Source organism: Scleropages formosus, chromosome 21 (assembly GCF_900964775.1).
Source record: "Scleropages formosus chromosome 21, fSclFor1.1, whole genome shotgun sequence".
NCBI classification, from domain to species: domain Eukaryota; kingdom Metazoa; phylum Chordata; class Actinopteri; order Osteoglossiformes; family Osteoglossidae; genus Scleropages; species Scleropages formosus.
In genome coordinates this window covers 383,657-408,931 of record NC_041826.1, presented here as the reverse complement: position 1 = coordinate 408,931, position 25,275 = coordinate 383,657, and the positions used below count along the sequence as shown (strand labels likewise).

At 44.5% G+C, this 25,275-nt stretch overlaps 1 protein-coding gene across 5 annotated transcripts in view; it reads right to left on the bottom strand.

Moving 5' to 3' along the window:
* LOC108941962 (tyrosine-protein phosphatase non-receptor type 4-like) overlaps window positions 1-16,594 on the bottom strand; it is a 94,030-nt gene extending 77,436 nt beyond the window's left edge. For 2 of the 5 annotated variants that reach the window (XM_018764921.2, XM_018764922.2), the window contains exon 1: window positions 15,685-16,594. The gene's annotated coding sequence lies outside the window, so the exon portion shown is untranslated. Of the gene's footprint in view, window positions 1-10,398; window positions 10,894-11,101; window positions 11,246-15,684 lie in introns of those variants that run through there. The other 3 variants (XM_029247428.1, XM_029247429.1, XM_029247430.1) reach the window with 3 other exon arrangements.
* Between the last annotated feature and the right edge of the window lie 8,681 nt (window positions 16,595-25,275).

Sequence of the window (25,275 nt, the reverse complement as noted above, 5' to 3'; positions counted from 1 at the left end):
GAGTAGGACTGCGGTCCAACCCACTGCGCCACTGCACCCCCCTGTTTAAAACACACACACAATATATGTAAAAATGTTTAGCATAACCAGTTCATTTATTTTAATCGCTAACCATTTAACTGTTGATATCCCTAAAGCAAAACGGCCCAGGCACACTTCAAAGAAAAAGCCTCACGAATTTTACAAGAATGTTTTTACAGCAGGGTGCACGGTGGTACAGCAGGCTTGGCCAGGTTCTGCTCTTTGGTGGGTCTGGGGTTCAAGTCCTGCTTGGGTTGCCTTGCGACGGACTGGCGTCCCGTTCTGGGTGTCTCCCTCCACTTCCAGCCTTGCGCCCTGTGTCACCGGGTTAGACTCCGGTTCGCCATGACCTCGCTTGGGCCAAGCGGCTTCAGACAATGTGTGCGTTTGTGTGTGTGTGTTTTTCTTCCCCAACAATAAATTTCATTGTTTAGAAACAGTGTTGCAAAAATGACATTTCAATAATTCAAAAAAAAAAAAAAAAAATTTGAATTTGAAAAATATTTCATGCAAGTTAATGGAATTTTCTTCACAGCATGAAGGGCTTTGCTCATTTTTCACAATGCTATGAATCAGCATGAGGTACTGGATACCAGTACGGTCAACTCCAGTGTCAGTTATAAGATGTTTTTTTGTAACATAATATACACTTCCGTTTGATGCACTGGCAGGAATGAGGAAATTTTGCTCCATGATAAAATACTGAAATAATCAAACAATAGGACACTGAAGAATGGATCAATGAGCAACAGACATGAGTTGCTTAATTACGCAAGCATACTATCAGTTCACGGTAAAGAAAAGAATACTCTCCACTCACAAACATGCTACTTTCAACTAGAGGTGCAAATTGCAGAGAGTTTTCTGTTTCAGGCAGCGTAGGCTGACCATGTGCTTTCTGCCTTACCCTGCCATCAACAGACTACATGGCAGCAACGCAACTGTCCCAACATCCACTTGTCTGCCCAAGTGCACACTGGGACTACTGGAGGAAACCTGTGGAGCATGCCCCAGTGTGACCCCCCGCATGACACGACGATACCAAGATGTTTATGTCTGGGATCTTCGTCAGATAACATGAAAAGGGCTTAGGGGTTATGTCTTTACAGTTTACAATGGACGGAATACTTTTGCCACTGTTCCAGATCAGTCCATGGTGAGAGCTATAGTGACCTGTCAACAGTAACTGGCGTTTCAGGGACCAGCAGTCAGGAGAGGAAATGGCACATCTGATGTCTTTGGTTAAGGGCAAGTGGCATAATGGCTACAGTAGTTTAACACTGTACGATGCGTTGGAGAAAAGCGCCCGCTAAAGAAATGTAAATGAGGAACAATTACAGATCGACCTCGACGCCAAAAAGACTACTGGAAAAAGCAAGACTTGGTTTGCAGACATTCTACCTGCCCAGAAGTTTCTGTAATAACTGCTCGTTTTCCATGTCAGTTTTCAGTTGCGATAAAAACAAATAGACACATTTAGTTTTAAGAGATTAATTACCCCAATAACTGTGCATGGGTCACCTGAGTGCTTACCAGTCCATTATCTTGAGCACATAAGGAAAGTTTATAACTCAGATTCAAAACAGCAGAGTTTTACAAAACATGTATTAATGTTTAAGCTTGTTATTTACAAAGCAGCTACACAAGTCAAGGTATTTTTAGGGCTAAATGCACTGCGCTGCTAATCACCTAACCCTAGAATTACAGTTGAACACAAACATGCATGATGCGCTTGACCATGACTCTATACAGCAAATGACTAGCATTAATTAGTGCTTCACATTATAATACACTAATAAAATGTGGTTTGCTTTTATAATCCAATCACAAATTAGATGGTTTATTTATGCTTCCTGCAACTACACCAAAACATTTAGCAATGGGGAGAAACTGAAGGGCATTGTAAGACGGACAAGACTTGATCAATCCCCCAGTGGTAGTTCTTACATATCCGCCTTATTTTACACACCCATCTGGTGCTTAACCCATTGCTGGTGCATGTTATGGAGGAAACACTGAATTGTGTATGTGTTATGACAATGGAGAAGTACTTGCATGAGGAGTGGCTACAGAAAATTGTGCTGAGCAATATACTGTAACTGCAGGGCAGGATGTTGTTACTCAGGGATGTTGTAAAACTGAGATGTATAACACCTGCAAGACAAAGGCCAGATAAGTGGGGGCTTAGCAGAATAGGGAACAGGCCTCAGGGTTGGGAGATGAAAGTATTCCTAAGGAGAAGAGGACCTTCCACTGCCAGAACTGCATGTGTAAATTAAATGTATCCAATGGGAAACGGGTAAACAACCTTACAGCCAATGGAATGAATGTTCACCATGAATAAATGTATCCAATGGGAAACGGGTAAACAACCTTACAGCCAATGGAATGAATGTTCACCATGAACTGATCATGTGTCAAACATGCATGAAGTTCACTAGAAACTGAGTTTGTTTTTGGGGAGACTCCCTTTTGTCTACCCAGAGAGCGGCTCTCCCTTTGGCCGAAGTAAAAGATACCGTTAACGAAAACTTTTTCCTGTCTTTTGTTCTGTCTTTTTATTCAGCTGGTTTGTGCAAATTTCTTCCACAGCAGCTTCTTTTTAAGTGTTGGCAAAACCACACAGATCTAAATGTAACTGCATAAAGCCATCGCACCATAAAAGTACATGCATTAAACAGTGCAACCATACTAACAGCAGCACATATAAACTATCCATTACTAAAATGATGCCCTAATAATCTCTGAAACCAGCAGAAACTGAGTAAACCATTTCCATTATTCAAATTCAGTGCAATTATGTACAGTTTAGTTCTTCATGGAGCTACAAGGCACCATGGGTATGAGCGACTGACACTGGGGCAGCAGAGGAATAATCCACCACCCCATAACCACGGCTACAGTGGTCACATCCAAGACCAGACCTGCAAACTGTTGAGAATTAACTTCAGCTCTAATTCTTATTTGCCATTTTTTTTTACAACAATGTGCTAAACTCACTTAAAATGTTCAAACCACTTTGTGAAACTGCCCCACTAGACTATTCTCATCTGCTTTCTAAACAGAAAAAGACCAACAGGCTTCAAAATAACTGTGTTCGTGACAGAAAATACACACCACAGCTGTTCGGCTGCACATTAAATCTGTATGACACACATTCACCAGTATGTTTCCTGCACTGACCAAAATGGCAACTAGAAGCCAGTGGCACTGGTGGTGTCCTCCACTTACTGCTCTAACAACATCTATCCCTGAATCCCATGAAACCACCAAAGCGTGTTGTCATTAGTGTTATTCCAAGCATTCTTTTGCGAGATCTTCAGCTAAAGCAATGGCTCTCAAAGTCTGGTCTACACATGTGAGTGAAGTAGTCAGGAATCGCTGAGCGTACTCTTGTTCCTGTATGAGAACAGCAAGTTCATTATGGACTTCAGAGAGTAAACACGCCTTATACCCGTTCACTCACTTTAAACCCCTCCACTGAGCAAACAGTGTCCCGGAATGAGGATGGTTACCACCGAGCCACCGTGCTTGTCACTCTTTCAGAGGCAGTACAGTGCTTCTGTATTTCTGTTGTACGGTGTCAATAACATCACTGTTACCCTTGCTGCAGAACAGTTATGTTTTATCTTCAAATTTTAAACTCAGTCGCCAAATGTATGCATTTGCTTGCTATAGGCCATTTTAACCTGCTTTACTATAGTAAAAGTTAACATGAACTAGAAGTGATGCCACCAATTTAAAACATAAGGGGAAAATGAATGAATACTGAGCCTGACATGACAATGAACATCTTCAGCTTTGATCCAGATATCACCTCCTGGACATCTCAGCAAAAAACAAAAGCGATTTCACTCTTCACCTAAACTTTTTAATTGGAGAAAGACTTGATGAAATATGTATTTTATGTGACAGCATCAGCATTTTTCCCCATAGATTGATGTTTCGCTAAATCTATTTCCACATGAAATTGTTGCCAACAAATGGCTGTAGACCACAGGTTGTCTGTTACATCTTTAACTTTGGCAAAGTGGTCCTCAGTTCAAACTGCTGCAAGTCACTGACCTAAAGTGACTAATGAGTTGACCTACAGTAAGCATACAGCTGGATAAGTACATGGCAGGTGGTGGTGTGGTGGTTAGAGCTGCTGCTGCCCTGCAAGGACCAAGGTTTGAATCCCACCTCTTTCTGTAGTACCTATGACTAAGGTATTTACCCTGAATTCATACAGTATACATTACCCAACTGTATAAACGGGTCAATCAGTGGAAGTCGTTTAATGCTGTAAATTGCTGTGGAGAAAAGCATCAGCTGAATGAACAAACGAAATTTATACAAAGTACCTTACTCATGCTCAGAACGTGGAAGAGCAACTGGGATGCTACTTTGTAACCACAGTGTCCGGGTGGAACAGGATGTCCTGGGATCACAGGTAACCCGACAACATGTTAGTGCAACGCTGTGAGACCAAAGGTCGGCTCCTGCACTCAGAAACAGGTGTCAGTGCTGCTGCCTCCACTGCTGTGGAGGTGTAAAAAGCCAAGGCTGCAGGCCAGGTGGGAAACGCTACGTGCTGAGCCAAAAGAAGCTGTCACTGTTCGCTGCCACCACTTTAACCACGAGTGTCAGGAGGAGGAGCCCAGAACTCAAAGACGGGGTACACGACATGGCCAGGGAACACTGGGAGAGGTGCCCTGAACTCACAGCATGGGAGAGCCCTGCCTACATGTAGGAACCAATAAAACAGACCATCCATGTTTTCTTTTGGGTCCAACAGCTGCAGCTCTAAGCACTACACCACGCCATGCCCCCCCCCCCCACCCCACCCCACATACTAACACATCAGGTTCTCCTTCTGACCAGCCCTGAATGTGGTGTACAGTGCAGCGATGTGCTGTGCTGTGCACTGGAGGTGGGGCATTCAAGCTGCACAGGTGCACACACACACTCACTGCTAAACTATGTACACAGGCAATGTGACTGCTTCCACCAGCCTGAAGGTTTTTACAGCCAACACACACACACACAGTGGGGGGGGTGCTTTTTTCCAACAGTTACACTTAAAAGGAGTGAGGGTCTTAGCTGTGGAGGTGGGGGAAATATTGTAAATGAGTGAGTGAATGGTACCGGAGGAAGGAAACTCAAGGTCACATGTTTTTTCAGGTACAGTTCATGTGCACATGATCAGCCCTTGGGTGACCACATAGTGGAATGACCGCACAGTGTGGAGCATCACAGCATTACTAATACTGTGTAATTTCAAGAATTTTTAAAGAGGGGAAAAAATTGGTGAGTGTAAAACACATTATTGCTAAAAAAAAATTGTCATTTTAAGTGATTTATTGATAGAACTTAAGTGGCTCTTGAACTGGTACAGTGAAAGAAATTGTTTTAGAGAGAATAAAACAAATAGCTTTAAATATTAAGTGATTTCCAAGCATACAACTCAGAACATGTTAATTACTGTTACACAACTTATTTTAAAAATCTCATATACTAAAGCACTCAACTGATCATTCAATCGCACAACCCCTTCCCTCACTAGTCTGTCATGAGACGATGAACTGTATTGATCTTTTTGAGAAATAGAGCATATGAGTCCCATACAATGAAAAACTGCTACAGGAGCTTATGAAAATATTTACCCTTTTGAATATTATGGGCTCATTCAGAAGAGCAGCATTTTCTCCCTGATGCCTACAACTGGTATTAAAATGTTTCTTTTGTGGTCTGAAAAATCCAAAAATCATTCACACTATGCACAATCCATGCTGCCACTTTTAATAGTTTGATACAAAGTGAGAGAATTCTTTTATTCTCATTTCTTTTATTCTTTAATTCTATATTTAATCATTTTAGGTACAAATTGTATAAAATGTCTTGATAATCACATATACTGTAAACATAAAGTAACATTTAAAAATGTCAATTTATCTGGAAACAAGCTAGAATGTTCTTATGGAAAACAAATGGTAAGTCTACTCAAATGCAGACTTTAGCCATGGGGTGATTTCATGGAAGGAGTGTATTAAATTCATGCTACCTTTGCTTGTCTCCTTCAGGAATGTGCATTTCCATGTTTACAGACAAACAAAGGGTCCCCAGGCAAGAAGAATGCAAGAGAGAGAAGCAATAAAGCCAGGTCAATATACTTTTCACAGACAATTACCAATACATTATGTTCAAATATAATCAATGAAAGTTTCTTACTGTAAATGTAAATAAATGTAATGAATATGAAATTCTCCTAGCAAGATTTCATGTAACTGATGCTAATTAATAATTATTACTTTTATTAAAGCCACTATCACATAGTTGTACGTCTAAACGAAAGGACATTTACTACATCGGCATGTGCACCTTATGAAAAAGAAAAAGCAGAGCCAACATGGGGACTTGAAACTGAGCAGCCTGTCATCAAACAGGAGATGACTCTCACTCCACCCAAACAACACAAAGGCCTCAGCAGAACCATACCAAAATACCTTTTTGGAAGAAGGCGGACACTCGGCGAGCGACACAAGAGCAGCACAAAAGCCCGTCTGTAAGGGCAATGACTAATGGGGACACATAGTATGATGAGTAAACAGCACTGTCAAAATAAGTCTTTGTGCCCTGGAAAAAATGACACGTTTCAGCGAAAATCTCAGATCATCGCCTTCTCTTTAAACAACCCAGCACACACAAACGCCCAACTAAGTTTTCTGCTAGACAACGTAAACAAAAACACAGCAGACCTGAAAAGCTTCCCATCTGTTAGCCGGTTGGGCCTTGCCATTGTACCCCTTGAGCTTAAACAACTGCTTCTTTTAAAATAGCAGAATTAGCAAAGCCATAAACTCTTTCGTTAATGCATGGCTTAGCAGTGAAATGGTAAGAATAAGCACTTGGTAACCAGGAGAGGTGAGCAATTGGAGCAGGTAATCAAGCAGCATGTTGGTATGTTGACGCAGGTCAATTTTAGTAAAGGGCTTTGCAGAATCACATTAAGGTGAAGGTTTTGTCAAGTAAAACAGCAGCAATAAGAGAAAGTGCAACATAATACACCTCTGTTCTATATATTGGCAGAAGTAGATTTTTGGAACATTAAATTTTAAGGTTACATATTTTACCCACTCCATTCTCCAAATCTTACTGTGGACCTTATCACTTCATAAGCTGCAGGTACCTATGGACAAGAAAACAGAAAGGAGAACAACGACGGTGATTTTCGCAGGAGTGGCGATTCGGAACAGAACATCTCCAGCTGCACTTGGAAAAAGGCATTAAGGGTTCACAGTTAATAGATAGCATAGCAGGGTGACACGGTGGCACAGCGAGTAGCGCTGCCGTCTTACGGCAACTGGATGGTGCAAGAGAAGGTGGGTTCGATCCCTGCTCAGTCTGTGTGAAATTTACACATTCTCCCCATGTCTGCGTAGGTTTCCTCCCACAGTCCAAAGACATGCTTTTCAGGTTCCCCATAGTGTGTGAGTTACACAGAGAGAGAGTGTTAAACTGATGTATGGATGACTGACCCATTATCTAGCAGTGAAAGTCATCCGGGTGGATAAGGTGTATGGTCTAGCAACACTACACAGCATCCACTGTAAGTCGCTTTGGAGAAAAGCATCTGCTAAGTAAATGTAGTGGTTACTCTATACTGCTCCAGTAAATTACCTCGTTGAATAAATAGGTAAAAAAAGTGCAGATACCTTAAATTTTGTGTCACTGCAGAAAAAGCCTTAGCTTAAAAAGAAAAAAAAAAAAGTGTGAATAATAATGTAATAGTTAGAGCTGTTGCCTTTGGACTCAAAAGTCACCAGTCTGAATCCCATCTGCTGCTGTAGGTTTGAGCATGGTACTTACCATAAATCATTACAGCAAACCTGGCCAGCTCTAAAAATGGGTAAATAATTGTAGGTAGCTTAACATTCTAAGCAGTCTTGGAGAAAAATGTCAGATAAACGAATAAATGTTACACCGGTTAAATACAGGCTCCGAGAGATACAGAAACTCGCAGCTACTAATTTGTTACCTCTGCCCTGTAGGTGAGCAAGAATGGCTACTGTGGCACAGAGGGGATGTGATCCCAGGTGTGAAGTGGGCAATATTGCAACATTCCAGCACATCGATCTCATCATCTGAAATCCTCTTCCATTATCAGCTGAAGAACTTTAGCTGCTTTATTTCCCTTCTTCAGCATCACACCGAATGCTTTTCAAATCCTCACCAAAGCAATTTAACATTCATTCAAGATACACAGTAAAAGATGTGATACCATGTGTGTATTTTTCAACAGCTGTACACAAGGATCCAGTCCAACCACCAACCCAAAGCCACAGAGAACACCCAGCATAGCCAACAAACATCTTCATGACCTGAGACCAAGAAGTTTAACTGACTTCTCCAATTCACCCACCACACCAAAACTAATCCCACCAACAAATAACCAAACCTAACCCACCAACACAAAAAACCAAACCAGACCTACCAACAAAACAGCTAAACCCTGCCTAACCCCCCCCCCCCCCAAAAAAAAAAAAAAGCCATCAAGTCATCCCACTAACAAAAAAATCAACCAAAGTCAAACCAACAGACCAAGTCTGAACCACCAACAGAAACAAACCAAGCCTACTCCCGCCAACACAAAAAACTAACTAAAAAACCAAACATGAACCGTACATTTATTAATTTAGCAGACTTCTTTCCAAAGTGGTACACATCTTGCAAAAAAATACAATAAATGCATTATAATACTGTGGATATTATAAAAATTCACTGTGATAAAAAACATACAGTACAGTATTTTCATGCTGAACTAATTTTCACATTCATTTCTAAATCTATTTTGTTTCACGTTTTCTTTTCAGCACTACTAAAACAATCACGTTTTCACTTGCTAGATTATTTAAAAAAATAAATACATACATACATACTTTAAAGGGATCGCAGATGAAAAGTTCTGTAAACAAAAGATTCGCTGCTATACACCCAAACACCAGCTGAGACCAAATGAGTAAGAAATATAGTGCCTCACAGCATCGCAGCCAGTCATCGTTACCATACAGTCAATGGAGCGGTCAGGTCAGTGTTAGACGTTATGATCATACATGAGGACTTGGAAATAACACAATAAGGTGGATGGGACAACTGTCGTAAGTCCAAGTCATCCTAAACCATATATGACATAAGAACTAGCTTTATTTCCCCATCTATACAGCAGGGTGATTTTTACTGTCAATTCAGGGTAAGTACCTCCCTCAAAGGTATTACAGTAGGAGCTGGGATTTATACCTTGGTCCTTTGAGTGCAAGGCACCTGCTAACTACCCACACCATGTTCCACAACGTTCTTAGAGAATCATGTGGCAAAGGTTCCCGTCAGTCCCTTCTATCATGTGGAAGATGTGCCGCTGTAACCACCTGACCTATAAGTGTGTCACTGTTTTTATTTCTTCCCTTCTGAAAGCCACAGGTGCTACATGTCTCCTACGCATCTCGTGCACAGCTCTGACAGCCACAGGATGTGGCTCTGCAGCGGAGCCAGAGCATGTGTCACCAGGGGTACTTACTGGAGACTGCACATTTCCATCTCAAATGTGGGGGGAAGAAGAAGGAAAAATAAAAAATAAAAAAAACCACCCTTACCACTTTGACCCCAGGAGCAAAGTGCCCCAGCCTCACCCTATCCTCACTCCACCCATCCTCACCAAAGTCAAGCTATTGCTCTCAGCACCCCTACCTTGTCCACCGACAGCTCTCTTAGCACACAAACCTAAAGCTGACACTTCACACAAGTGAACGCCACTGCAGTGTTCATTTTGCTTTTGCAAAGTGCTCCACCATCTACAAAAGGGTCCCATGCAGAAGATATCAAAAATCAGTGGGTATCACGTGATGCGTGCCAAGTTCCACTGACCTTTGTAAAAGATACGCAACACGAGTGCTTCAATGAGGAAGAGTAACGACACCCACTGCAAAGGGTGTGCACACCACTTCTACTACTAAAGCACTCAAAGCCCCCCACCCAAGTCATCCTTATACTTTTCACTTAAATATGGTTTGTTTTGAGATTTTATTAAAAGTCAAGAAAGGTCTGACATGTCTTGATTTCAACTTGTACATAAAACAACTAAAACTTCAGGGTACATACATTTTTGCTATCCACTGCACATCCCACCTCAACAGCTCATGCTTCTAGGTTGAAAAGAGCACTATTTTGAGGTTACTGCAGCTGCCCTCTCTCCTGGGCCCATCATAGAGCAGCCTCCACTCTGGGTTCCCCAGCACAAGCTGGAGTCGGCCGAGAGACCAAGAGTCCTCGCTTGGACACAAACGCTGACGGAAAAGGCGTAGCGTGACATGACTGTGGAAAGATGTGCCAGCAGCACCATACCGATGGGCAGGACAAAGCATCGGCCTTCTGTTGCAGTGATTTCATAAGCGCCTCCGGGACAAATCGGGCAGCGGCTACTGTTCTCCCTGTGAAGTGAGAGGCAGTAACATAGTCCACACGGGGGAATGCAGCAGTACACACTGGATGTAATGAGCTCTAAAAGCTAAACATTGTTTCTTTTATTTCTATATACGTACCTATATTAGTTTGCATAATAGCACAGGATGCTGAGATCTCAACATGCCTTTCCTCATTGTTCTCCTCCTGCTGCTGCTTCCAATTAATGCATATTCAAAAGGTTTACAATTTAAGGGCCCTCCTGTTCCAACAAAGTCAAAATAACAAAGGGGAAAAAGACCATTCTATCATAAGAAGGTTCAGTAAGATTTGCTGAAGACTAATTTGACTTGTAAAAACCTTGTCATTCTTTTTAGAAGAAAAGTCCTAGGTAATTGTTTATGTGCCTCGCCATCTGAGTGCTATGACCCCCTGACGTCACAATTCACACAGAACACTATAAAAGTGCCACGCATTCTAGTGGAAGGCAACATATCGCCTCCTTTCAAATATAGTGTCACTGCACATGGTACGCAAAGGTGGAGAAAGGACAGTGAATCGTAGTATTTCAAGCGGCGCTTAACCATCATTTCTGGTAAAATGTCCTGCCATTACTTTCTAAGGAAAATATCAGCTGATGACTCACTGCACCAGACACTTGCACTGCATGAACACCAAAGCAGTCTTTCTGAATCTTTCAGGGCATTGGAAGGGTGGAGAACACAGTTATGGCCAGCCTGTGTTTTTGCTGCACCCGGTAGGTACTTCTCCTGACCACTAGTTCATCTGCCTGAGAAGAAGAAAAAAAGAGAGAGTCCATGTGCATTAAACTGCAAGTAAAAACTGATAACGACTTGCTTATCGATCTATATATGTGAGACTAGTAGCAAAGCTAATATACCCACCGAGGATCGCCATATAACATTAAGCCACTTATACCAATTTACTCATTTATGCAACTGGGTAATTTTTACTGTGTCAATTCAAGGCAAATACCTTGATCAAGGGTACTATACAAGGAGACAGGATTCAAACCCTTCAAACCCCAAGCTCCTTCGAGTGCCATAGGGAAGCTCTAACCATTACGTCGTATGCTGCCCTGACACACAGGGTTAGAGAAGTACCCACAGTGCACTCGTGTACATCTGTTAAAAGAGCATCAAACAAGACCAACTGCTGGCCCACAGATGCACAGGGGGGCCTGAATACAAGTTGTTCCCACATCATCTGTGTTGCCTAGGAAAGAGGACAGCTCAGATTTTTCATGAGGCCCAAGAGTGCAAGGGAGCAGAGGGGTGCAAAAGTCCCACATATTTATTCTTTAAAAAAAAAAAAAAAAAAAGCCTTGTCCCCTTCCTTTGATGTTAACATTGTAATACCGCACATTACATCTGCAAGAGCTGCCCTATCATATTCATCTCCACACCTGTATGCACACGAGCCTACGAGTGCTGCACTACATCACTACATAGCACTTGTCTGTCCAGCAGGCTGAATAAAAGGCCTCGCTGGAAACAGACCTGTTACAAGCATTGAAGACAAAAGCTGGATTGCCATTGAAGCTCTTAACAAGGCTGCCATTGGATTGCGAGCCATGGCCCCTCAGCTGCTTCCTCCTTCATAAAAACCCGGTCTATTTAGGGCCTTGAAGATCAATACATCAGTGTCCATTAGCTGTTCAAATATGGGGACAGGACACAAATCTAGAGACACTTTGGAATATGTCATGGTCCCCCTCAAAGTAAAGTGCCAAATAATTAATATAAGCATAATACATCAAGGCGGAGTACTACTCATACTTTGATTATTCCTTCAATATACTCTACTGTGTTCTCACAACAATAATTATCATCTTGAGTTCATGAGAGCTGAAGCTGGATTATAGAATGGAGATGAGGCAACAGAACAGCAAGTTTTCTGCCCTGTAGAATATTACTTTATTACCTCTCTTCTGAGCATCATGTCACCCACAGAAAAATAAAGAATTATACATTGCTGTGGCAACCTAGTATGGGCTTTTACTTTCTATAATCAATAGCCAGTGAAATACTTAGAAGATCAGGGACAATTATGGGAATATGGATCTTTCAAAGAAAATAATTAGAAATATAGAATGAGTTCTGTGAAGTAGTCTTACAGTCTCAACTGGTAGGATGACACAAGGAAGATCACACACACACACACACACACACACACACCAGTTGAAACCGCTTGTACCATACGGGGTCGCAGGGAGCCAGAGCCTAACCCGGCAACACAGGGTGTAAGGCTGGAAGGGGAGGGGACACACTCAGGATGGGACGCCAGTCCGTCACAAGGCACCCCAAGGGGGACTCAAACTCCAGACCTACCAGAGAGCAGGACCCGGTCCAACCCACTGCGCCACTGCACCCTCCTTCACAAGGAAGCTATTTTGAATAATTTTCCCAGGTTCAATAAACACAAAATTCACTGCTATAAATCTGTGGAAATATAAATTAAATGTAAAGCATACAACAGGATTCCAATCATTTGCAAACATGCAATTACAGAGCCGTTCTCTTTTTGTGATAGGAATTGTCCTTTAAATTGCACACATGTGTACTGTAAATGCCTTCAGAGGGCAAATACATAGTTTGCACAACCTATGGAAAGAGCTCAACTGGCAGTTGTACTACTACCCTGCTAACTGAGCTGTCTGTGAGCCAAGTGTGATCGGGGTGGCCTTAATAATTGCAAGGGATAACTTCTCCTAGACTTAAAATCATTCTAATTAAGGATCAAGAATATATAAACTGTTGTATTATAAACGAAAAATACGTATATTTATCTATTCACATGCTGATATAGAACATGCTAAAATTATACTCTCTCTTCTGTAAGGTGTTACTTATTTTGCAAAACTGGAGGTGGAAACCCTAGAGCTGGGCCCCCAGCCTGTGGATGCTGGGCACCATTGAGTCAAACAGGTGTGAAATACACCCCCAAGTACGAGGGCCCAATAATACTTTTGTGCTTGCACCTGAGTCCAGAGAGCTCACTTGTCCAAGGGAAGATGCTGCATTACCCTTGGCAATGTTCAGTACTGCTGGAGTAACTTCTGTACTGAGTTGACCCAACACACACTAAGTTAACTCGATGACAGTACCTATGCCGGTAAGGGTTGGACAGTAGTTCTGTGCAAAAGAACAGGCAACAGCATTTACTTAATCTCACACTAAGAATCTCTTAAAAAGCACCAAAAAAAGCTTAGTTGCAACACACTGCTGTGAATTCATACCTGAGGTATGTTTACATTTATCAACTTACAGGATTACGCTACTTAAAATGCTTTACCATATATACAGTCGAGTCATTTTTACTGAATCAGTTCAGATTAAGTTCCTTAATGAAGGATAGTTAGTGGTGGCTTAGACGCAAACCTTGGTCGTACAAGTGGAAGGTGCTGGTCCTTCACCACCATCCACTTCACCACCAGGATTCCTTGCATTTGCATACATGGTTACGATGGTCCTCAAAAATATGGATCCAAACAAGTTTGTATGGACAGATGTGTCTGTAAAAAAGCTGCGTGTTTAGCACACGGAGGGGTGGACGCACACCTTCACCCTGGCCTTCAGCACACCCTCAGTCAACTCAGAACCATTCAAGTGGACCAGCGGGTGCCTAATAAAAACCCAGGATGACCCCAATAAATTTACACCAGTTTACTTATCTGATGCCGTTTTCCAACACAAAGTACAATGTTAAGACACTTACATCGATTTACCCATTGTAAAGCTGGGTCATTTTTACTGCATCAATTCATAGGGACAGCTGGTAGCATAGAGATTAGAGTTGCTGCCTTGGATGTGAAGGTGACACGTTCAATTCCCACCTCCAGCTGTAATGTCCTTGAGCAAGCTACTTACCCTAAAATTGTTCCAGTAAAACTACCACAAATGTATTATTATTATTACTATTACAACATATAATATACTGTAACAACAACAACTGTAAGAAGCTTAAGATTGTAAGTCACTTTGAAGAAAAGTCTCAGCTAAATTAATACAGGTAATAGTTAAGTACCTTGATTAAGGGTACCACACCAGTGGAAGGATTTAAACTCTGGTCAATACAAAGGTGTCTGTGGCACTGCATATACACACACACACACACACACACACACCAGGGGACAATTAGGGGTAATGTGGCTCACATCAAATATAGGAACAGTGAGAGCGTAATAGCTGTCAGAGGTGAAATAATAAGAGCAGAGTGAACACCCATAAACCAAACATGCTCCCAAATGAGTGTGAGGGAGCCCCAAGGTGGAGCCCACAAAAACTCAACCTCTCTTGCGCACCTGATCGCTGAAAATCCACAATGCAGCAAAGAGCAGCAGTCAGCAAGGAAGCAGCCAGAAATGATTTCATCTACTTCTATAATTATGTGCACTTCAATAACAATGCATCGACGATAAGACACTGTCCGTTACCATGATTAAACCAGTAAAACAGGTACAAGCTGATGGTTCAAGATGACAAACAGTCCTTCCTTCCTTCCATCCACTTGGAGAGAGAAGGGCCTGGTGTGAAAGTGCTTTCTGATCTAAGGAATAAAGTGTAAACACCATGGAAGAGCTAGTAAGTTAGAAATGTTAGAAAGCTGTCAGCAGACAGCCATACTTATTCTGTATGCTATAGTATGTGTGACAGTAAGGACAGACCACTGAGAACGACCCGATGCAAACGTTAGGGAGAAGGAGACAGACAACTAAGGATAATTTGAAGAACCTGCTGTTTTATTCTTTAAACTTAAGGGATCGTCGCTGTTCCTTGCAGAATCCCGCAGCCTAACCTGGGTACAGTAACCCATTTTCCACCGAGCTGCCCCAGATAACACTCTATTCTAATGCCTATTCAACATGATCATCACCACCACCACCATCAGAATGAGCGATCCGAAGGTCCCGTTTGCAATCGGATCCCGCCCAGGTGGCCGAGCCTGCAACACACACAGCAAACACACCGCCTACAGGGACCGGGGCGCGCAGTTCTTTCATTATGAACTTGAAGCCGCGCGTGGGTCCCTAGTACTCGCGCTGCCGACACTCAATCACGGATCAAGTCCCAACACACTGTTGTTGTTACTACACGCCGGTTCGCGAATTATCCACATAATTAATCGTGAGTACACACATCACATGATCACACACTAGCACTCGACTCGTGTGAGAGATGGCGCGCGGGGCTCGCGTGTGCCGCTAACCTTCATAAATAGCTTCAGCAGGAGGGTCCGGGTTTCGGGGAATTAAATGTTCTCAGGGAAAGGATGTTTTTTTTTTTTTTTTAAAGACGAGGGAAAAATATGATAACAGAACATGAAAAACAAGATTCAACCACTGCAGCGCCGCTGAAACGTCGTCATCTTCATGATCGTCGTCGTCATCATGATCATCATCGTGCTCGTAGAGGTGGTCGTCTTCCCGGGCGGTACCGTACACACACTTCAGTCAGTGAGCCCTAGCGGGACCTCCCGGAGGAGATCCCACACGGCCGAAGCAAACATTAAGCCACGGGGAGCCGCCGTCGAAAGGGCCGAACAACGGTTGTAAAGACACGTCCGTTCCTCCCTGTTCGGTGGCAGCGGCACTATACAGCGAGGTCACCTGCTTCACCTCCTTCGCGTCCCAGTATTTCACTCGCTCCCACTGCAGAAGCAAAAGCTCGGCGACGAAACATGGCGCTACTTCCGCAGAACGCGAGCGCAGAGGGCGGAGCTGGCTGGTAGGGGGCATGGCGGGGAAGAAGTGGCGAGGAAAAAGGAGGCGTGGCGAAGAGTGTGAGCACGCGGGAAGATGAGTGTTGTGAGAGGGCCGTGGCCCGGGAGGTGGAATCCCTTAATAGGGCGGTATCACAGTGAGTCTCAGTAACGTTAGGGGGAATGTTGAGAGGGCGTGTCAATCTGTTGGGGGAGGAGTTTAGACATTAGGAGGCGTGGTTCTAAAGTATCTTACTTTTATGTTTTGATTGGAAAACAAGCATGAATAGATATCGCAGTACTTGTACGTGCGTTTTTGCTATTAGGATGGAAAAATACTTTCCATATGTACCATATTAGATAATGTGGCGCGCAGCACCGTGGGTTTGGATGGGGCGAAGAAGGACGCGGAGGCAGCGTTCATAACGAACGGTTTATTTGAACACCAACACAAAGGGAATAATGCTCTCGGTCCGAGGACCCCTTTTCCTCCAAGCCCTGCGCTTACAGCCAGCCTGCCTTAGCGCCCCTAAGTTCTCGCCGCTCGGCCGTCTTTCGGCGAAGGACCCGGCAAAGCCGCCCTGCTTGCCGCCCCCTGAGCCCGCCGCGACGCTCGCAAAAATGGCCGCTTCTTGCTACGCAGCCCTCCTCCTTTCGCGGCGTTTGCTCCGCCGCGCCGCTCTTCAACAACGCTGGCCTGGGCTTCAGGCAGGCTGGGCGCTTTTTCTCCGAAAGTGCCGGACTCCCGTTCCGCGGGAGAATTCGCGTCGGCGGTTCCGCTCCTCTCCGATACGGAGCTTTGCCCGTCCACAGACGAGGCACACTGCTCCGCGTCGCCCAGCACGGCATCCGTCCTGCTCGAGAAAGCGGCGCGACTTTCCTCCGCGGTCGACGGCGGTTCGCTGCCTCTTCCTGCCGCTCTTTCTCTGGGCGCAGGGAGACCCCACTCGACCTGCTCGCCCATCTCCAGCGGCACCTCGCAGCTCTTCTCCGCCGTCCTCGCCCTTGCGCACGCTTCCCCAGCGTCCCCCTGGACACCCGTGCTCCGCCACGGCTCGTCCGCCTCGACCTCCACCGTCGTAGGCGTTTCTCCCGCCGGACACCGTCCCTCCGTCCCGGTCTTCTCTCCTTCCCGATGCTTGGTGGTCAGCTGTTCCCTGATCCAGCCTCTCATCGTCCTGCCCCATCCACTTCTGACACCAATGTGGCGCGCAGCGCTGTGGGTTTGGATGGGGCGAAGAAGGACGCGGAGGCAGCGTTCATAACGAACGGTTTATTTGAACACCAACACAAAGGGAATAATGCTCTCGGTCCGAGGACCCCTTTTCCTCCAAGCCCTGCGCTTACAGCCAGCCTGCCTTAGCGCCCCTAAGTTCTCGCCGCGCGCCTCGCCGCTCGGCCGTCTTTCGGCGAAGGACCCGGCAAAGCCCCCCCCCCCGCGGTGGCTTAATTTTCATGGACAATTTCATCATTGCTTTGAGGGTTAGTATATAAATATGGGATGAACAAATCAGGCTTGCTTTTATAGGGGGCTCCTCTCAATTGTGCTTATGGATGTAAAAATACTGTACAGAAGTGCAGTATGGTTCCTGCACATTAAGTGGTATTGTGAGGTTTTTTTTTGGCCTGCAGATATATTAGGTGATTGCCATTTGTTTTGTTTATAACATTTGTTTTTGAGGGGGATTGAGAATTGTTTCTTTGTTGGCAGAATAGAGAAAATTCCACAGCTTATAAGTGTGGGATGGTTGATCTTGGGTGTTGTTTTGATTCAGATTTTATCACTATGGAGAATTTGTTTTATTTGGCTTAATAAAAGACACACACACACTTTCAGAACCGCTTGTCCCAAACGGGGTCACGGGGAACCGGAGCCTACCCGGTAACACAGGGCGTAAGGCCGGAGGGGGAGGGGACACACCCAGGACAGGACACCAGTCCGTCGCAAGGCACCCCAAGTGGGACTCGAATCCCAGACCCACCGGAGAGCAGGACTGTGGTCCAACCCACTGCACCACCGCACCCCTATGCTTAATAAAACATTTTTTTAAATAGAAGGTCTGAACAGAAGTACTCTGGGTTGCCCAGGAGAGACTTAGGAGGCCTTAGCTTGTCACTTTACATGAGACATCATAGCATATCTGTAATGCAGTTGTTTGCACCAAAATAATTTATAAAGTTACTCAGCCAAGTCTGTGCAACCATTTACATTTGTTCAGCTGACACTTTTCTCCGAAGCAGCTTATAATTATTTTTCCATTTATACAGCTAGGTAATTTTGCCCAATTTTACGTAAGTACCTTCATCAATGGCACTGGAGCGGTAGGTTGGACTTGAACCTGGGAACTTCGGATCTGGCAGCTCTTACCATTATACTACCAGCAAAACTCAAACAGCTTCTGTCTGGAAATTTCCATTCTATCATATGGCTGACTTTTTTTTCTCCAAAATGACTTATAATTTAGGCTACTTAAAATAGTATACCATTTATGCAGCTGGGTAATTTTTACTGGAGTGCTTCTAGGGTAAGTACAGTACATTGCATGCAGGCAGTACAACAATAGGGGTTATTTGTACCAACACCCTTCAGATGTCAATGTCATCAACTGCTTATCCCGAGCGGGGTCATGGCCAGCTGGTGCCTATCCTGGAAACACAGGGCACAATGCTGGAGGGGCAGGCAAAACACCCTGGATGGGATGCCAGTCCATCACAGGCCCTTCAGTTGTAAAGAAAATATTTCTAACCACTGTGTTCCCAGAGTATGAAGATATTCAACTTTGCAGATCAGACTGTATCCAAATTTAATTATTAACCTTTATTTAGCTGCCTCCTTTATCCAAGGTGACTTACTGTGTTAGATCATTCTCTTGCCTGCTACAGTAATTCATTGTTTTCTGTGTGTCTTTTGTGTAGTGTTTCTTAGTCACTTTTTGTGCTACTATGCACAACTACATTTTTGGACAAAATTTTTTCTCCTCACAATAAATATAGAATGACGGTGGAGTTTGTTTATTAGTCTTTGTCTCTTCTCTTGAAACTTTGTCTCACCAATTGTTGTAAACACAGTAATTGCAGGTTTGTATATATCAAGTTGATGGGCCTTTTTGATGGTTGCTGCTGTGTGGGGGATATATGAGGGTTGAGCGGGATTATTTGGCCGTTGACTTCACGCGGGATTTTTTTCATAGACAAGATGGAGAGTTACGCCCATGTATCGATTATAATGGATTGAACACGGTAACTGTAAAATACCCACACCCCCTGCCTCTCTTCACTGTGGCCCTGGAACAGGTTCGCGGAGCTAGGGTGTTCACAAAGCTGGACCTACGTAGCTCCTATAACCTTATTCAGATAAGGGAAGGCAATGAGTGGAAAACCACTTCTAGCACCTCCCTGGGCCACTATGAGTATACTGTCATGCTGTTTGGCCTGTCCAACACACCCTCTGTGTTCCAGGTATTTAATTATGGGCTGGGGGACATGGTCAAAAATGGGATACTGGTTTACTTAGACGACATCTTGATATATTCTAGCACGATGGACCAGCACATATGGCAGGTGCGTCAGGTATTGCAGAGGCTTTGAAGAACCACCTTTATGTGAAATGGGAAAAATGCTTGTTTCACCAGTGGCAGGTTACCTTCCTCAGCTTCATCTTGAGTGCTGAGGGAATGGTCATGGATCCGAAAAAGATCCAGGCCGTGCTGGATTGGCCCCGGCCCACGTCTGTCAAGGCCTTGCTGCATTTCCTGGGCTTTGCTAATTTTTATCACAGGTTTAGTCGAGGTTTCAGCTTGGTGGCCTCCCAACTTACTGCTCTGCTGCAAAGGAAAGACACGCAGCTAATGTGGACCACTGAAGCCATGGACACTTTTTGGGCCCTCAAGGATAGGTTCACATCATCTCCAATCCTCTGGCAGGGGCATAGCCAGAACCTTTTTTCAGGGGTTGCAAGGTAAGACCCAGTTATTTCATTGGGGTGGCCAAAAAAAAAAAAAAAATCACAACTGATTGTGACATGATGTGCCAAAAGCAAATTCGACAGACAGAAATTCTATAAATTCTACAGAATTTATTACAACTTTATACAAGAAATTACAGTGGCAGTACTTAGAAATGTCTGTAAAAATAAACACATGCACACGCACACTTTCTGAACCGCTTGTCTCATACGGGGTCGCGGGGAACCGGAGCCGAACCCAGCAGCTCAGAGCGTAAGGCTGGAGGGGGAGGGGACACACCCAGGACGGGACGCCAGTCCGTCGCAAGGCACCGCAAGCGGGACTCGAACCCCAGACCCACCGGAGAGCAGGACCCGGTCCAACCCACTGCGCCACCGCACCCCCTGTCTGTAAAAATATTATTTAATATGATCCTCTTTCTACATTATTTGTATATTTAGATGCTAATGATGCAAATTGTGTATTGGAAATTTTTTTTTATGTTTCCAGATACAACTGATGTAACCTACATACCTGGTGGGCAACGACTGACTACACGAGTATTTCTGCTCATCTCTGATTCTGGTCTGATGTGTGTTGTGCCTGTAGAGCTTCTCCACAAACTCCCTCTCAAACTTTATCTCTGTGTCCTCTTTGTCTCTCTTAGCAGCACACATTTCCCCTGCTTCCTCCCTCTCTGTACTATTCATTTCCCTGCCTCTTTCTTTATCATTTTCAGTTTTACTGCTTCTAGTCCTCAGTTTGTAAAAAAAGGAAAGTATCTTCCTATCTTCCCCTGCTTTCCTTTTAATGCTTTACAGTTTAGACAAACACACCTATCACGAAACACTTTTATTATTACAGTATTATTAAATTAAATAGCTGCTTACAAAAAACAGTGAAAGACTCATAATAATGTAAGCGTATGATGTGGTAACGTTTATGTGGTAAGATTATTTTAAAAAATTAGCTAGCTAGCAGCTGCAGTAACTTTAGCTAACAGTAGCCTATTAGCTAAGTTATGCGATATTTATGGTAAGCTAACATTTGTTTGTCATAATGAAACATCGCAGTACCTCAACTTCAACAAACTTTCACGAAATGGTAGTGAAATGTAGGTAAACAACATGTGTCCTTGCGTTGCTCACTTGTGCTGGACTTGGCTGGAATAACGGTACCGAAATTCAGTTTTACCGTTCCTAGTCCTCCCTCCTACACACAGAGGTTTGTGCCATGCGGGAAGTTTGCGACTCTTCAGCCTAATTTATCCTTTATTCACATATTCTATCTTCTCATCTGTGTCTTGTCCAGGTCATTCTGCCTGTGCTGTGGAAGTTTCTGTCACCAATAAAAATTCCTTGTATGTGTGAACATACTTGGCAATAAAGCTCGTTCTGATTTTGATTCTAATAGCTCCGCACGGAACACTATATGCGTCGCACAAGTTTGAGTGGCGAAAAAAGTCACCTGTCGGTGTGGTCAGAGTACTTTGTACAACAGGGGTGGCCAGAGGGGTGGCCGAGCTTCAGTCAGGAGTGGCACTGGCCACCCACGGCCACCACGTAGCTACTCCTCTGTCCTCCGGCATCCAGACCCCTCGCTCCCGTTCGTGGTGGAAGTGGACGCCTCACAGGTAGGAGTTGGCGCAGTCCTTTCCCAATGACAGGGCACCCCACTGAAACTGCACCCATGCGCATACTTTTCACATATGTTGTTGCCAGCGAAATGAAATTATGACAATCAAGACAATTGAGAATCGGGAGCTGTTGGCCATAAAGTTGGCATTGAAAAAATGAAGGCACTGGTCAAAGGGCGCCGCACACCCATTCCTAGTACTCACAGACACCGAAACCTAGAGTATCTGCAGAAGGCGTGACACCTGAACCCCTGCCAGCCCGATGGGTGTTGTTCTTTGCCAGGTTCAGGTTCACAATGTTTTACAGGCCGGAGTGAAAGAACACCAAGGCGGATGCCCTGTCTCGCGGGTATGTTAAGAACCACGGCCCAGGATCCCCGGAACCTATCTTACCAGAACGGAGTGTGGTGGCTCTGACCAGATGGCAGTTTCTAGCAGGAACTCCAGGTGGCCCAGGAAAGGGATCCTGGGCTAGCGGAAAAGCCGGCAAGTAAGGACTACGTTCCTGCCAGCCTGCTACCCTCTCTCCTTCACTGGGCGCATGACTCACCAGCTGCAGGACACCTTAGCCACCGGCGGACCCTCTCCCACCTCCAAGAGCAGTATCGGTGGTCTTCCATCTGGGAGGACGTCCAAGAGTACGGAGAGGCCTGTAGAACATGCGCACAGCCCCGAACTCCGGAACCAGATGCTGGCAAGTTTGCTTGAGCCCCTACCTGTCCTAACACGGCCCTGGTCCCACGTAGCAATCGACTTCTTGGTGGATCTGCCCATATGAAGGTAACACCGTTATCCTCACCAACCATGATTGGTTTTCAAAGGGGTGTCAACTTGTTCCCCTACTACAACTCCCATCTGTCTCAGAGACTGCAGAGGCCTTGTTTTACACTGTTTTTTACATTTATGGCCTCCCAGAGTACATCGTGTGTGACTGAAGCCTGCAGTTCACCTTGCGGGTTTGGGAGGCGTTCTGGCGGAAATTCGGGGTGTTGATGAGTTTGAACTTAGGATACCATCCGCAAGCCAATGCGCACATTGAGAGACTGCACCAGGACCTGGGTACATTCCTGCGTAGCTATTATGGCTAGAAACAACAATAATGGGCCCGGTTCCTGCCCTGGGCAGAATATGCCCACAACTCGCTCCAGCCCTCCTCCACAGGACTCTCCCTGTTTCAGTGCTTCCTAGGTTATCAGCCTCCCCTGTTCCCCTGGCACCCAGGTCCCAAAGCGGTGAAGAGACATGGCGGGCAGTGAAAGACCACCTGCAGTGAAGCGTATGCCGTTACAAACAGCAGGCTGATCATCACCAGTATCCCATCTCCTTCCGGCCAGGTCAGTGGGTCTGACTGTCCACCAGGAACCTTAAACTGAGGCTCCTGTCCAGGAAACTCAGCTCATGCTACATTGGCCCTTACAGGATCCTTCATCAGGTGAAACCAATAACACATCTTTTGCATCTGCCCCCAAATCTCCGTGTCTGTCCTTCGTTCCATGTATCTCTCCTCAAGCCGTATAAGACAACCCAACACCAGGCCCGTCGAGATGCCACGCCTCTCCCACCGGTGCAGGTGGATGGATCCCCGACGTATACGGTACGGAAGCTACCAGACAGACTCAAGGCGTCGGCACAGGGGAATGCAGTATCTGGCTGATTGGGAGGGGCACGGCCAGGAGGAGAAATACTGGGTCCCGGCACCAGACATTCTGGACCCAACCTTAATCTCTACTTTACACAAGGATCATCCAAACCGGCCCGTGCCACAGCCCAGGGGATGCCCATCCAGGGCTAGGAGGATGGCTGGAGCTGCCTGTAGGGAGGGGGGTACTATCATACCCACGCCATCAAGCCAAGTGACCGCACCTGCCTCAAATCAGACCAGCCAGGCATGAAAGGAGCAACGGCAATGCACCGGGTTGCAGAATCTTACAGAGCTCACCTGCTTAGCATGTGATTCAGTGTCTCAGCTTCCAATCTCTATGTCCTTATCCCTTGTTCTGAGATTTACTGGCTTTAGACCTCCTGCATGTCCACTCGGTTTTTGATTCTAGCCTAGCTCCTCGGAAGGGGGCATGACACCCTCTTTGCAGTTTGAAAGGGATATTATTTTGGAAACAAAATATAACATGACTCAAATGCAAACTCAAAATCTACATTACTAGAACACAAGGGCTACGCTGGGTTCAATACTGGCCATACACAACAGTACTATACATGTTAAACACAAGTGCCTCACAAACACAAGAATAACTATTTCAGAGCACAAAATTACTTTGAGACGCTGCTTTGAAACATTAGTGTAGTGAATACTCTGTGAACCACATGAGGAAGATATAGGTAGGTGATTGAATATTTGATCACTTACGTCACTTTCTGTGTGGACACCATGATACCTACCAGTACTTCAGGCTGTTTACAGTAGTCAAGTGAGTAGAAGACTAAAGTCAGAAGAAAAGACTCTTCAGGCTCTCAAGGAGTGGGGGACAAAATGAGGGATGTGGAGAAAAGGTTGAGACTGAAGATTAGGGTTGCTAAAGACACCTACAAGTAGAAATCTGATGACTGTGGCCCATCCTTCTCTTCTATGGATCAGTATGGTGTGTTTCAGGACTGTGTGGGATCCATTATTGCCCTCATGCTATATGTTACTATTAGGTGATATTATTTGCAAACATAATTTAAGCTTCCAGTCATATGCTGATGACACACAGCTATATGTTTTGTTTAACCCTGATGACCCATCACATGTGGTGTCTTTAGCAAATTGTTTTACCAACATAAAATTATGGATGAGTAAAATTTTTTTATATCTGAAGAACCAGTAAAACAGAGGTACTTGTGGTGTGTGGTGATGCCAAAACTCTTGACACAATCACACCAGTCTTTACCACCAATGGTAAACGCTTCAAGTGTACAGATTGTGTTAAGGACTTGGATGTTTTGTTGGACGAAAAGCTTTCCTATATGTCTCATGTTACTACGTTGACTAGGTCGTGCATCCTTCAGTTGAGAAACATAGCTAAATTAAAGCGATTCCTATGTAGGTAAAATGCTGAGAAATTGGTTCATGCTTTTGTTTCAAGTAGACTGGACTATTGTAATGCTTTATTATTGGGCTGTTTGTACCAGACTGTATCCAGGCTACAGTTGGTACAAAATGCTGCTGCAACAATTGTCACTAAAACTGGGAATTATTAAAATATATCACCAGTACTGAAATCGCTACATTGGCTCTTGGTTACGCTTAGAGTTCATTATAAAATCCTTCTTCTGGCCTATAAAGCAGTAAATGGCATTTGTCCATCTTACCTTTGGTAGATTATTGATTCTTATATTCAAAGATGGTGTCTTCATTCATTGGATTCAGGTTACCTCAAAGTACCTGTAATCAGTAAGATCTCAGTACTAGGGCATGCCTTTAGCTATAGAGCACCTAAACTCTGGAAAAGTCTACCAGTTACCGTCAGAATGTTCCGTCTGTCTCAGTCTTTAAATCCAGACTAAAGACTTACACGTTCA